The sequence below is a fragment of the Haliotis cracherodii genome, unplaced genomic scaffold (genome assembly GCF_022045235.1).
Source record: "Haliotis cracherodii isolate W230 unplaced genomic scaffold, xgHalCrac1.p SCAF_16, whole genome shotgun sequence".
Classification (NCBI taxonomy): Eukaryota; Metazoa; Mollusca; class Gastropoda; order Lepetellida; family Haliotidae; genus Haliotis; species Haliotis cracherodii.
This window is the reverse complement of record NW_027266271.1, coordinates 32,389,415-32,403,831: the sequence shown is the minus strand read 5'-3', so window position 1 is coordinate 32,403,831 and position 14,417 is coordinate 32,389,415.

The following is a 14,417-nucleotide window of genomic DNA, read 5'->3' as shown; positions in this document are numbered from 1 at the left end:
TGTCCTGTAACGAACTACTGCACACCCTAGATGTCCTGTCACGATCAGCTGCATGTCCTGTAACGATCTGCTGAACGCCCTAGATGTCCTGTCACGATCATCTGCACGCCCTAGATGTCCTGTCACGATCAGCTGAACATCCTATAATGTCCTGTCACGATCAGCTGCACGCCCTAGATGTCCTGTCACGATCAGCTGCACGCCCTAGATGTCCTGTTACGGTCAGCTGCATGTCCTGTCACTATCAGCTGCATGTCCTGTAACGATCTGGTACATGTCCTGGATGTCCTGTAACGACCAGCTACATGTCCATGATGTCCTGTAACGATCAGCTACATGTCATTGATGTCCTGTAACGATCTGCAACATGTCCTGGATGTCTTGTAACGATCAGCTACATGTCCTGATTGTCCGGTAACGATCAGCTACATGTCCTTTGATGTCCTGTAACGATCAGCTACATGTCCTGGATGTCCTGTAACGATCAGCTTCATGTCCTTGATGTCCTGTAACGATTTGCTACATGTCCTGGATGTCCTGTAACGATCAACTACATGTCCTGGATGTCCTGTAACGATCAACTACATGTCCTTGATGTCTTGTAACGATCAACTACATGTCCTGGATGTCCTGTAACGATCAACTACATGTCCTTGATGTCCTGTAAAGATCAGCTACATGTCCTGGAATTCCTGTAACGATCAGCTACATGTCCTGGATGTCCTGTAACGATCAGCTACATGTCCTGGATGTCCTGTAACGATCAGCTACATGTCCTTGATGTCCTGTAACGTTTAGCTACATGTCCTGCATGTCCTGTAACGATCAGCTACATATCCTGGATGTCCTGTAACGATTTGCTACATGTCCTGTAACGATCAGCTACATGTCCTTGATGTCCTGTAACGATTTGCTACATGTCCTTGATGTCATGTAACGATCAGCTACATGTCCTTGATGTCCTGTAACGATCTGCTACATGTCCTGGATGTCCTGTATCGATCAGCTACATGTCCTTGATGTCCTGTAACGATCATCTACATGTCCTGTCACGATCAGCTATATGTCCTAGATGTCCTGTAACGATTTGCTACATGTCCTGGATGTCCTGTAACGATCAGCTATATGTCCTGGATGTCCTGTAACGATCAGCTACATGTCCTAGATGCCCTGTCCTGATTTGTGACTAAAATTAAGACTGGAAAAAGAACTATTCTTGAAACTGTCTGACAACATTATCTTACGTACGACACAACTTTTATCTAATACAGTTGCCTCTTTCGTGACGGAGGTAACATAAGCTGAATGTTTCCCAATGACGTCATCGATTTTACAGGGAATTCCCTTGATCGAAAGTTTCCTCTTTTTTTCTAACGAAAACAATATGATCGGTATTGAAGATACATGTTGGTGTTATGATGCCACTTCTGATGCTGTGCACTCTTGATCAATGAAGGTATGTCGCTGTTTTCCTATAGACAGACAAAGCAAGTAATGAAGACTAATATGTAGAATCTGAAAGGATGATGCCGAAGGAAAACTAAATAAGATAAAACATCCATGTGTACATAAGGAGCAATGACCACCAACTCGCCACACAGCTCAAAGCCGATGTTGCTTTCAGGGAGCCACGTCACAGTTTTGGGACGTGACAGATATGTCGCCAGTATGTCGTATTGTTGCGATATGTATTGGCTAACACATTTTACGACGTTAATGTCATTCAGTTTAATCACACACCTGAAACCTAAAGTAATTTCTTAACAAAGTTAGGACGATAACCGTGCACCAAAAGAAACAACAACGTTCAACTCCAACAACAACGTTCAACTCCAACAACAACGTTCAACTCCAACAACAACGTTCAACTCAACTGGTCTAAGTGCTACGCCATGAAATGATTCAACTGATATTGTTAAGGATATTATTTCAGACCGCAGCGTGAGATAACTATGCTATCCCGTGCTAGTGAACAGTCACAAGGATAAGTAAGAGCCTATGGACATTCGATGTATCGATGCTGATTTGATTTAACATAAGATAAGGTTATTGATACTGGGTATCTTGAAATAAAACAAATCTCCAAGAAAGTTCGCGAGTTGAAAATCAGTAATGTACATATCATCTTTGAAACTCACTCAGAAGAAATAACAATAGAACTAAATATCCTGCATGCATGTATGATTCATTGTTGTATTCTCCGGATGTCCTTGTGGCATCCTTCCACCTTGATCCATCTCCTGAAACTGTCACGGTGTCGGGTCTCACATCTGGCAAGGGGAAATCCTCCACCAGGACGTGGCCTCATGGTACAAACAGACAGATGGCATCAAACGCTTTAAGTGACAAGGAACATATTATAATATGATAAAACAAGACGCGTTCATACACTCACACAGGACGCCCCGCAGATTAGCAGATTAGAGCCAAATCGAAATTTGGAAAGTAATGTTATGTGAATCAACTCACCTAGAGTGTAAACCCGACCCGTGAGGGACCGGCATAGAATAGGTCTTCAGCAACCCATGCTTGCCGTAACAGGCGACTATGCTTGTCATAAGAGACGACTATCTGGTTCTGGTGGTCAGGGTCGCTGACTTGGTTGACGCATGTCATCGTATCTCATTTGCGATGATCGATGCTCATGACGCCTATCACTGGATTGTCTGGTCCAGACTCGATTATTTACAGACCGCCGTCATATAGCTGGATAATTGCAGAGTGCGGCGTTAACCAACAAACAAACAAGGTTGTTGACCGGACTAAAATCTAAAATAGTTTTGACAAAACATTGAGGAAACGATTACGTTTTCTTTTATCATTCCAAATAGAATATTCATTCATGGACTAAATGATTTTCAACAACATACCATCGAATTGTACATAATCGACCAGGAGCTCACTCTAATAGTCGCTATATATTTCATACGTTGTACGCAAAGTCAAAGGGACGCCACTACCACTTTCCATATTACTGAACTGCCCTTGGCAAGGAAAGGACGCATCTTTGCGATAGCCTGCAAATACATTGCTCGAGTTTCTACCGAAATAAACGAAGATGTGTTGTTCCATTTTGTATGAAATGATTCTAATCATCTGTTTTGGACTCGTTTTCAGACATAAATCATAATCGGTAAATACCTTGTTTCAGCAGTGTTTGATAGAATCCGTGTTGTGGTCAGGAAGGATACTGTAGACGCATACTGTCGAATTGTTTTCTTCAACCTACCGTGTTTTGGCCGCAATTGTACCTGTGAGTGTCGTAAGCTCCTAAGACGGGTCTTAATACTTAAGACAGCTTAGCGCTACGACAGCTTCGAGAACAGACTTGGCTAAGATTGTTTCCGCTACGACACCTTGACACCAATATTAGCGTTAAGAAGGCTTCGTCAAGAGGCCGCAATATGTCCTGTAACAATCAGCTACATGTCTAAAAAGACATGGTAAAAGACGTACAAAGCATATACAGAGTCAGCCACCCTGGAAGTATCAAGAACTGGTGGATAGCTGGCCGATAAAATATAAAAAATATAGCTCACTTCAGTCACATAGATACTTTAGGATGGGTATCAACATATCGCTCACTGCTTGAGAAGACATTTATGTAGCTGAGAGGTACGTACAGAGTTCCCTCCCCTGGTCGCAAAGGCGTTCACTGGCTCACCTGCGCTGTGGTGTGGCGCCTTTAAGAGTAGAAACAGGAAGATACGAAAACTTGCCATAGTTAATTATATAGAGTGTGTGGAGCATGACTGACACTTCTGGTCACACTGCCCCCTTTATATTGAAATCAGAGCGCCATTATTAAGAAGATGAACTCAAGTCTGGGATATTTTCAATGATTATTCCGATTGTGAAACAGTGTCTTTTATACTGTCCAACCTGTAGGGGTTGTAGGGGCCTGAAGTTAGCAGCGGGTTCGTTATTCATAAGCTGTATATTAAACAACAACAGTGATGTGGTCAAATTCACTGAAAGTCATTTAATATATGACAGCCGGTTCATCTTACATCATCATCCAAAAGCTGTTAAGTTATTCAGTATTTTTGAATAACGAAAAACAAACCAGCACCGGGATCGTTATTCAAAGGCTGTATATTGAACAACTACAGTGATGTGGTCAAATTCACTGAAAGTCATTTAATATATGACAGCAGGTTCGTCTTACATCATCATCCAATTCAGTACTTTTGAATAACAGCAGGTTCGTTATTCAGTTTATGTCAAACAATTCTTTCAAATATATAGATTTGACTTGTGCCAAATGTTCCGGGTTTTTTGCAGATGAATACTTGACTTGCCTTAGCATGTGTTTGTGACGGGTGCAACTGGTGGGGCAGGATACCTGGTATCATCAATTTGTGACAGTGATTCATAAACCAGGCTCGTGATAAAGTCGGAATTGTTTAACCGACTCTGATTTTGGCATAGATTTCTTACGAATATGGAGAGGGTTTAGTCACATTTAATCACTAATCTTTGTTTGACCAATTGTGTCTTTTTCAGGCTCTTCTCCGAGACGTTTTAGTACACTCACTTCGTGTAATTTGGTCGATAAAGTTACCCATATCGTTTCGTAATGTTTTGATCTTTATTCATGATCCTAAAGTATTTGGAATATATATATATGCATGTACATTTAGGATTTGTATCAATGGGTAACACAAGCCCCAAAGAGCAAGGAATGAAGTTTTCATAAATTTTACTTTTGTACTTTTGCTGGACCCAGCAATATATCTCTCTTTGTACATATTTTTTAGGAGCTTTGGAATGCAGTACAGAAGAGAAATGGATGGACATGTCTTCAGGTTTAAGAGTCAAGTCAACAGGTACATAGAGGTCAAGGTAAGGGATCTATGCTGTGAAGGCATCAGAATGGCACCAAATGATCAGTTGTGATGGAAGGAGTATTGTCTGGACAAACGACGTTTCATTGCGTAACTGTGTTATAGATGATATATATTTCCAGGAGAAGTGTGTGGGAAGAAAACACATGTAATAAAACAATTTGACAAAAAACAAACATTTCTCCAAGTTCTCCAATTAATGAATGCAAGGCTTGTATGTGAAATTAATCAAAATCTCACTGTTTATGTACACAGTTGTGGATTAAGTGTGATCATTACTGAATACATTCAGCGTTTGCATTCGAAGATCCGTTTACACATAACCCGTGAACTGTTCTAGACTATATCAGTCCAAGAGATGTTCTGAACTGGATGCAACCATGACGTGATGCAGCACATGTCAGCTTTACCGAGGCAAGGGTGTGAACTGACTATGCAAGTCTAGTGCGGAACTAGGCTGGATGGCTCGATCGTAGCGCCACCAGTGGCTAATACGAGTGATGTCCCTTCTTTGTTCCCCAACTGCCCAATCAGATTCCACCTCTCATATTATCTTGCATTTGCTTCAAACAAAACTTGCAGCGCTCAAGTCAAGACGATCTCGATCAAGATCTATATTGTAATAAAACGGGTCTAACTGCGCGAGGTGTATTCAATTACTTGAGCACCTTGATTAAAAGATAAATGAAACTATTTGGAACATATCTTTCAACGCGGAGTTGACGGTGTGCAAGGTATGCAAATCCTGGAATCGACCGATTTTGATTGGACTATGCATAGAAGTTTTTCAGTTATCATTATCTGTTTGTTTGTTGTTTAAAGCCGCACGCAGCAATATTCCAGCTGGGTGACGGTTGTCTGTAAATAATCGAGTCTGATCCAGACAATCCAGTGATTGACATAATGAGCATCGACCCACGCAATTTATATTTTTACATTTAGGGTCATCGCTATGAAATAATAATTATCGAAAGTTCATGAATCTTCGCAGGTTTAGTTGATCGTTACTTTGACTAGATTTGCAAATCACGAGTCAGTTTTCGGTTCCCTCTCCACAATGACCACCTGGCTGCTCAGTGCGGGTTTTAATAAAGAGGTTATCATTCCTTATCCTTTTACCGATTTCTATCAAACTTACTGTAGTTCAAAGGTGTACCGTAGGATACTCTACAAGATGACCTCATATCCATCACTATCCTAACACCATAGCGTTGAATCCCGAAATACATTGTACCAAATACCAAATTTGACCGAAATCTCTTAATATCGTTCAATCAGCTCTGTTGCTGTAGAGGCCGCCTTTTCGTTGCCATGGACGCAAGGTAGTAGGGTAAATTGTATAGTGTCCATAGATACACCTATGTACCAAGATTGAAAAAATGACTGATGACATATTAGTAAAGACCAGTAAAGGATTACCTGTAAATAACAACCAGGTGGTCGTTGTCAAGAGGTCGTTGGAATATGAAAGTTGAACATACACCAGTTCCATGGCTCTTCCAGTTTTCGAGAAAATGCACAAAATGTATAGAGGAATAAATAATATTTCAATTAATTATAAGAAACCGAGCATAAAACAAATACAAATAAATATTTCCAACAAAACCTCGTTTACAAGGTTGGTTGTTTTTTTGGAAAATAAGGGACGATATGTTCGATATTAACACTTAATTACAGTATTATTTTTTTTACGTTAAGAGTAATTTCTTTATTAAGGGTAACAAAGCCGTGTTGGGCGTAACTTGACGGGTCGTTTCAAGAGCTCCATGAACGGGCTAACGCAGTCAGGAGCTTGAAGAAACCTATATGGAAAGTAGACGTACACTCACCGACGGCTGTTCCAAGAGGCGTGTGTGCGGGCGTTGAGACTGTTTACCAATTGCTGTTCATCGACTCTTGAATGTGTTGCTATTGTGTTCGAGTCAACATATATGTCATTATAGCGGCAATACCGTAGCCCCGACGAAATATTTTGCACAGCATTTTGTTCACATGACAGAAAACTGCCTAAAGGTCCGACCGACATGGTCAAGACGGGTCAACGTTACTGTTGGCAACTTACTTCATTTTCGATGACCATACATGTACCTACACGTTATTGATGCAACATATACACATGCCGATAATGAACATTATAGCTATAATGGAGGGTGGTGTGTTTGTGTGTGTGTGTGTGGGGGGGGGGGGGATGGGGGGAGGGGGGAGGCGGGCACGCGAAGGATGGAGAGGTTTTACTAAAACTACACTTCAACTAAAATGTGATGATAACAATAAGCACTATCTTACCTTTGCATCGGCTGAGAAGACCAAAAACTGGCAGGGGGGGTAGTAATTCCGATCAATATTGCTCGGATGTTCGGAGTCAGCAACAAATCCGGTGAGCGTCTATCTCTTCTACCTGTCAAAACTTCATCCAGATTGTGATGCACTATTACAAAGTCCACGCAGGTGCTTCCAGAAATCCGGGATTTGGTACAATTATGGCCCCTTAGGTAAAAATAACCTTAGCACCATGATGCAGAAAATATCTAGAAAGGCGGGTTTGTCCAAGGTGTGCACTTGTCACTCTGGCCGGGCATCAACAATCACATACCTCCACCATGTCGGTGTTGACACCAAGCAGATATGCAACATCACAAAACACAAGTCGAGGAGTAATCCTTGAAACATGAGTGAGTGAGTGAGTTGGGTTTAACGCCGCTTTTAACAGTATTACAGTCATATCGCGGCGTGTCAGCTTAATGTGGGAGGAAAGCCCAAAGTATTGCAGGTCTCAGACGTTTACCACTTCGGGGAAACCCACGGGCACGGGTATGGTGCTGACAAACCTAGAAACATAGTCGGGGCGAACCGGGATTCGAACCCACAATCATAGGTTTCTGGCGTGCCCAAGGGACGCAACTCTGCACAGCGAATCGCGGCCCCTTAGACGACTCCTACATTCCCTCAAATGTACCTGTTTCCCGTTTAGGGGGCTGTAGGAACTTTCTTGTGATCGCCAATCTTAACAATTGTACCATAACATGCAGCAGTGGTTAGTATTGATAACAAAGGCCAAAGTCGGATGTAGTCACGTGGGTCAGTGACATTTGTTGTGTGTTGATTGCAGTAAATGTTTCAAAACTGACGTTGTTGTTTATTTTTATTTGATAACTAATTCTATCCATTTTAGCTATAATAACGGTAACACTATTTTTCAGGGCATTGTCATTTGCAGAAGCCCTCGGCCTTTTCAACTGCCCTCCTTCCTCGGGCAGTTAATGGAAGACCTCGGGCCTCTGCAAATGATAATGCCCTGAGAAATAGTGTTACCCTTATTATCACAAACCACAACAGTTAACATAATTACATTATGACGAGTAAATAGCTGGAACATCAACAAGTCGACCAGTCGGTGAGCTTGACATTGTCATGCTGATAGAGGACACACACTGTGGCAGCTGTTGTAGAAATGGTAAGAATATCGGACGAAGAATGCCATCCATGTAACGATGAGTTGTCAAATGTCCGTTAACGATGACCAGTGGTGTTCTCTCCTACCCATTCCACTCCTCCACGGCACGACATCCTGAAAGCTCCATGCCGTCACGCGTTCTCCCCTTTTGGGGAAACACGCTGTCTTCCATTACCTCTGAACAGACAGAACAGACTTTCATCAGTGAAGACGACCCTCTGCTAGTCACGTTGTTGCCAAACCATGTACACTCCGGGCCAATCTCAATCTGTGACGACGATGTTGCGCTGTCAATAACTATCCTCTTTAAGGTGTGTAAGCCCTTATTCCTTGAGCCCCGAGTCGCCTGGCCACTGTGTGTTGATAACTTATGCCCTTAGGTATTCGTCGTTGATGGCTTTACTGTCAGGAATCGATTCTGGAGATGCAAAGTACGCAAATACCCTTCTTCACTGGGCGTAGTTACCCAGGGTCTCCCTGCGTTCTGGGCCTGTCTGATGTCTGCTCGTTCTGTAATTTTACATCAGGTTAAATTGTTTTATAGGCATTACTTAGAAGTTGATGGATAACAAGATAGACACAATTTGTTACTGTTAATCCTCTACTGTTAATCCTCGGTATAAGGATCTATACCGAAACGTCGCTTTTCCCAGTATTAAAGAAGTTGTTATCCATAAACATTGTGTCTATCTTGTTACATCAGGTTATTTACAGCAATACGAAGCAATGTGGGCGTCTGGCTTCCATCTGCATCATATCCAGGGCCCGATCGCGTTGTTCTGGTGTTAGTCGTTGTATTTCTGTGGATGCCGGTATCATTTATATATCCTTATTGCAATTATAGTTTCGGCTGCCCAAGCGACACATATTTTTCACGTTTTCGTATTTTCTACGAAAGATGTGTCGTGGATCTGTTTCACGTTCTGCATAGAGCATTGTTGTGTTTGGACGATGTGTTCTGCATTGATTTAGTTTAAACTTGTGTGTTTGAATGTTTGCAATGTCATTTTTAAAGTGATAAAGTTTCTTTTGGCCGTAGGTTTATTTCCACTTATGTGAGTCATTTGGAAATGAAAAAATGCTAAAGTTATATATCGTCTCATACACAAATTCATTGACGTGTGCACTATCGCACAAGTGCAAAACCCTTGGACCCAGACAATGTTGGTTCGGGCTCCCGTAGTAGTACGGGAAGATCATGTCATGAACAAGCGTGAAAGGTACAAGCTAATCAACATCTCATAGCCTGAATAAGTGTAAGATGATTTATATATATTATGAGGGTGGCTGTGTACAATTCGATATGGTTAAAATATATAACAAAAGGACTAGATTATGGAATACTGTTTCTGCTTACAGCTGAGGTATTGGTATATAAGAATTGTCAGACAGTGACAGGCTAACGCTGAGCATGCGCAGACACAATAGACAGTCCAAATTTGAAAGGGAATGCATACCACTTCGTTGTTGTGCCAAATATGGAAATAGTGCTGCAGCATAGTAGATTTACGCTTATAGTAGATGGCAGTCGTGAAGAGCAACCTCCCCTCGGTGATTGCTGGGTAACGCTAGTAGCTCTTCCCCCGTGTTGACCCGGGGTAGAATGTGTCCTCAGCACCCCATTGCTTGTCGTAAAAGGTGAACAAATTGGGCAGGCTGTTTGCCGTGAGTTGCGTCCCTGTGTCGGCGGAGGAATGGAGTCTGGTGGTTGAGGGCACTGGTTCCTGGAACTGTGTTCCTTTGCCCAACACACTACTTCGACCCTTACTTCGCCTAGACGGGTGGTAGGATGGTCGCGGCCTTATCAATCGGCTGGTCATACCAAGCCCTGTGCGTAATATTGTATATGCAAACATATGTTGTATTTTAATGTATATTTTGGTCTTGGTTATGTTTAACTTGCCTGAACTCACAAATTGTGATGAAATTAATTGCCTAGAGTCTTTTGCCAGAAGGCGGTGGCTCATCTGGTGATGCTGACCTCCGAATGATGTATGTCTCAAATTTCTTGTCAAGGGCAGAACCAGTCTGACATCGAATTGGAAGATAAATATAGCTCATCGTGTCGTATTTGCTGGGGTATAACACCCCTGTATCCCTAGTGTTTGCATCCTGGATATCCGGTGCAATGTAACACTGTCCTTGTTGACACTCCATGGTGGGTGGGGAGCAGGGTTGCTGAATATTTTTTTTCACCATGACTCACAATCATTCCGGTTCAAAGCGTAGGCATTTAGAATCAGGCTCATCTGATGAGACTGTTGCAAAGTTATATTCCTGGGCTCGATTCCTTGTAATCGAGGCTAAAGATCATCAACCCATCAACTTAATTCCTTTGCCATTTCTAAAGCAATCCATGGATATTGTGGAGATGTGAAAAATGTGACCCAAATTCGTTCTGGCTCCCTTCTTGTAGAATGTGTAAGGAAACAACAATCCCTCAATTTATTATCCAATAAGCCAATTTGCCAATGTTGAGGTTGTTGTTTCTGAACACGGGCCTCCTGCCGAGGCATGGTTGTGACAGGACCCATTACTTGTCCGACATATGAGAGCAAGCAAAAGCAGATGAATTAAAAATTGAAGCAGTGTCTTCTGTGAAACGTTTCACAAGAAAGAAGACGATTCAACTATTGAAATACCTTCAATAGTATCTTCAATACCTCAGTCAATCAAAGCTGGTTATGTCAACATCGGAGTGGAGATGTATGTCTCCACTCCAATGTTTTAGATGTCAACATTTTGGCCATGGCTCTAAGTCCTGTACTCGTTCCCTTGTTTGTCAATGCTGTGGTGACAACCACGAGAACAGTGATTGCCAGCAAGCACTCAAATGTGCAAACTGTGATGGTAAACATATGGCATCCTCTAAATTCTGCCCTGTGCGGCCTTTGGAGAAGCAGGAAAACTTTTTAAATCTCAATCACCACCTCAATCAACACTTAATTACTCTGCTGCTGTCTCTAAGCCAGCTCAATCTACGTCTGTCTCGTGTCAGACTGAGTTGACATTGGTCAAATCTGATCGATCCGTGGCAACTGCACTTGACATCGAGCTTGACAAATCTGATGCTCACACATTAACACCACCTTCAACATCTCAGGCAGAGAGTCAGACTCCTCCTGAATTAGTCCTCGAACAACCTGCAACTGAATCTGTCCATCTGAAAAGAAAGGAAAGGAAAAAGTCACACAAAAACAAATCACCCAAGAATCTCGATCTTTCAAAAGTGCCTATCCACAACTCTTATATGGCTCTGGATATGGAAGTAACTCCATCGTCATAGCATTCTGATAGCGTTCGCGTGAGAGATCGCCTATTGAGCCACCATGATTCATTTACCTACTATACTCCAATGGAATTGCGGGGGACTTAGAAATAATTTGATTGACATTCAATTACTGATACAGGATTTGAAACCGTCTGCTTTATGTCTTCATGAAACATACTGATGTAAGGGAGGTAACTCTAAACCCGGAAGTTTTTCTATATATAGAATGTTGACGTAGTTTGGAATGGTTGTGTGAGTGTTGTGATGATGGCATCATAGTAATACCGTTGTGTTGTCCGTTATGGTTTTGATCTGAACAAGTAAACATCGTTTTAGTTTACTTGAGTCTTCTTTCAATACCTTAAAAGTACAAATAAAATTTATATTAGGCAGTACAACTGTCATCATTCATATTCACCCCAGGTGACAAAGCAACTGGAGGGTCGTCTGTCTTGGTGAGACAGGGCGTGATTCACAGCCCTGTTTCTATCAATTCAAATCTTCAAGCTGTTGCTGTTCGTTTAACTTTGAACATTGTCTTTACGCTGTGTTCCTTGTATATTCCTCCATCTACTTTGCTTCGACAATCTGATCTTCAAAATCTGTATGATCAACTCGCCAAGTCATGTATCATCGTTGGTGATCTGAATGGGCACAACCCCCTGCGGGGAAGTGTTACCACAAACAATCAAGGGAAAGTACTTGAGGAATTCATTTCTGATAATAATTTATAATAATCTGTAATAAAGCTTCGAACGCCTATTTACATCCTACCACTGGAATATACTCAGTACTTGATCTGTCTCTCACAGATTCAAATCTATTTAACGAGTTTGAATGGTCGGGCCCTGATGACTTCTGTGGAAGCGATCACTTTCCCACCATTCTTAAAGCTGTGAACCCAATCCTGAAACCTCCACATCCAGGTGGAATTTTACAAAGGCCTATTTGGTCATTGTATGAAACATTGTGTACTGCAAAATTAACCCCTCATCATTTTCAAAATATTGAAGATCTGATTCAATTGTTTTCAGATCAGCTGAATGAAATAGCCGATCAAACAATTCCTAAATCCTCTGCAAATCCTCATATTCGCAAACCATGGTTTACTTACGAATGCAAACAGGCACGGAAGTGTAGGAAGAAAGCGGAAAAGTACTTCCGCCTACATACTACAGTTCATAATTTAGATCAAGTAAAAATTACAAATGCAAAAGCCAGGCGGGCTTATAAACAAAATAAGCGTCAATCTTGGAGGAACTTTGATTCCAAAATAAATTCCTGTACACCTATGTCCAAGGCATGGGACATGATACAAAAAATCAAAGGCAAAGGATTAAAGTCTTCTGTTCACCATCTTAAGGAAGGTGATCAGTTATTAACTGATACATCAGACATTGCTAATTAACCTGGTGAAACATTGGAAAACATTCGTTATCGTCTAATTATGTCCCTGAATTCATAAAATATCAGAAACAACAAGAAAAGAAAAATGTTAATTTTAACTGATAACGGGGAAGACTATAATGAAGTGTTTTCCTTCCATGGGCTACATACAGCCCTAGGGCAAGCTCATGATACAGCGGCTGGTGCTGATAATATTCACTATCAGCTCCTGAAACATTTGCCTAAATCATGTCTCGAAACACTTTTAGATATATTTGACCAAATATTGACGTCGGGGAATTTTCCTACTTCGTGGCATAATACCATTGTAGTTCCTATCCCAAAGCCTGGTCGGGATCATACAGATCCCTCAAATTACAGCCCTATTTCTGCAACCAGTTGTGTATGTAAAACCATGGAGCGAATGGTGAATAATAGATTAGTTTGGTTCTTGGAAACCAATAATCTACTGAAGCACTATTGTTCATTTAGTATGATTGGAATCGTTTGTAAAAAATGCGAATGTCAACAAACAACATGCAATGTCAATATTTTTCGATCTTGAGAAAGCTGGAGGTCACGTGGGATTTGACGCCATTCTTCTTGGAGGGCCAAGATCAGTTCTTGCCTGTTGGCTGGAGAGTGTGGTCGTTGTCGAACACGACGATCCATCAAGTCCCAGAGGTGTTCTATGTGTCGGGTGAGCGTGCAGGCCATGGGAGATCGTTGACGTTGTTGGCTGTGAGGAAGTTAGTGACAATTCTGGCTGTATGGGCTCTAGCGTTGTCATGCTGATAAATGACACCACGTGGCTGCTGTTGGAGAAATGGTAGGACAACTGGACGGTGTCCTCTCCTGCCCACAGACTCCTCCCCACACCATGACACTCCCTCCACTATATGGTACGACCTGCTGCACGCAACACGCCGCCGTTCGTTCACCTCTTCGACGGTAAACACATTTTCTTCCATCAGCCCTAAACATACAGAATCGACTTTCGTCAGTGAAGACAACCCTCTGCCAGTCACGTCGTTGCCAACGTCGTACAGTCCGGGCCCATCTCAATCGCAGTCGATGATGTTGCGCTGTCAATAGCTGTCCTCTGTATGGTCTAAAAGCCCTGATTCCATGAGCCCTGAGTCTCCTGGCCACTGTCTGTTGACTAACCCTGTGACTTAAGGCATTTGTCGCCGATGACGTTACTGTCAGGAAGCGATTTCAGAGCTGCAAGGTACGCAAGTACCGGTCATCATGGGGCGTGGTCACCCTGGGTCTGCCTGTTCTTGGCCTGTCAGCGGTCCGCCCTGTCTGTCTGTAACGTTGCATCAAGTTGGTAACAGCAACACGGAAGCAACCAAAGGTTCGTGCAAAATGGGCGTGGGTGGCTCTCATCTGTACCATACCCAAGGCTCGTTCACGTTGTTCGACTGTGAGTTGTGGAATTTCTTTTGTGTTTTTT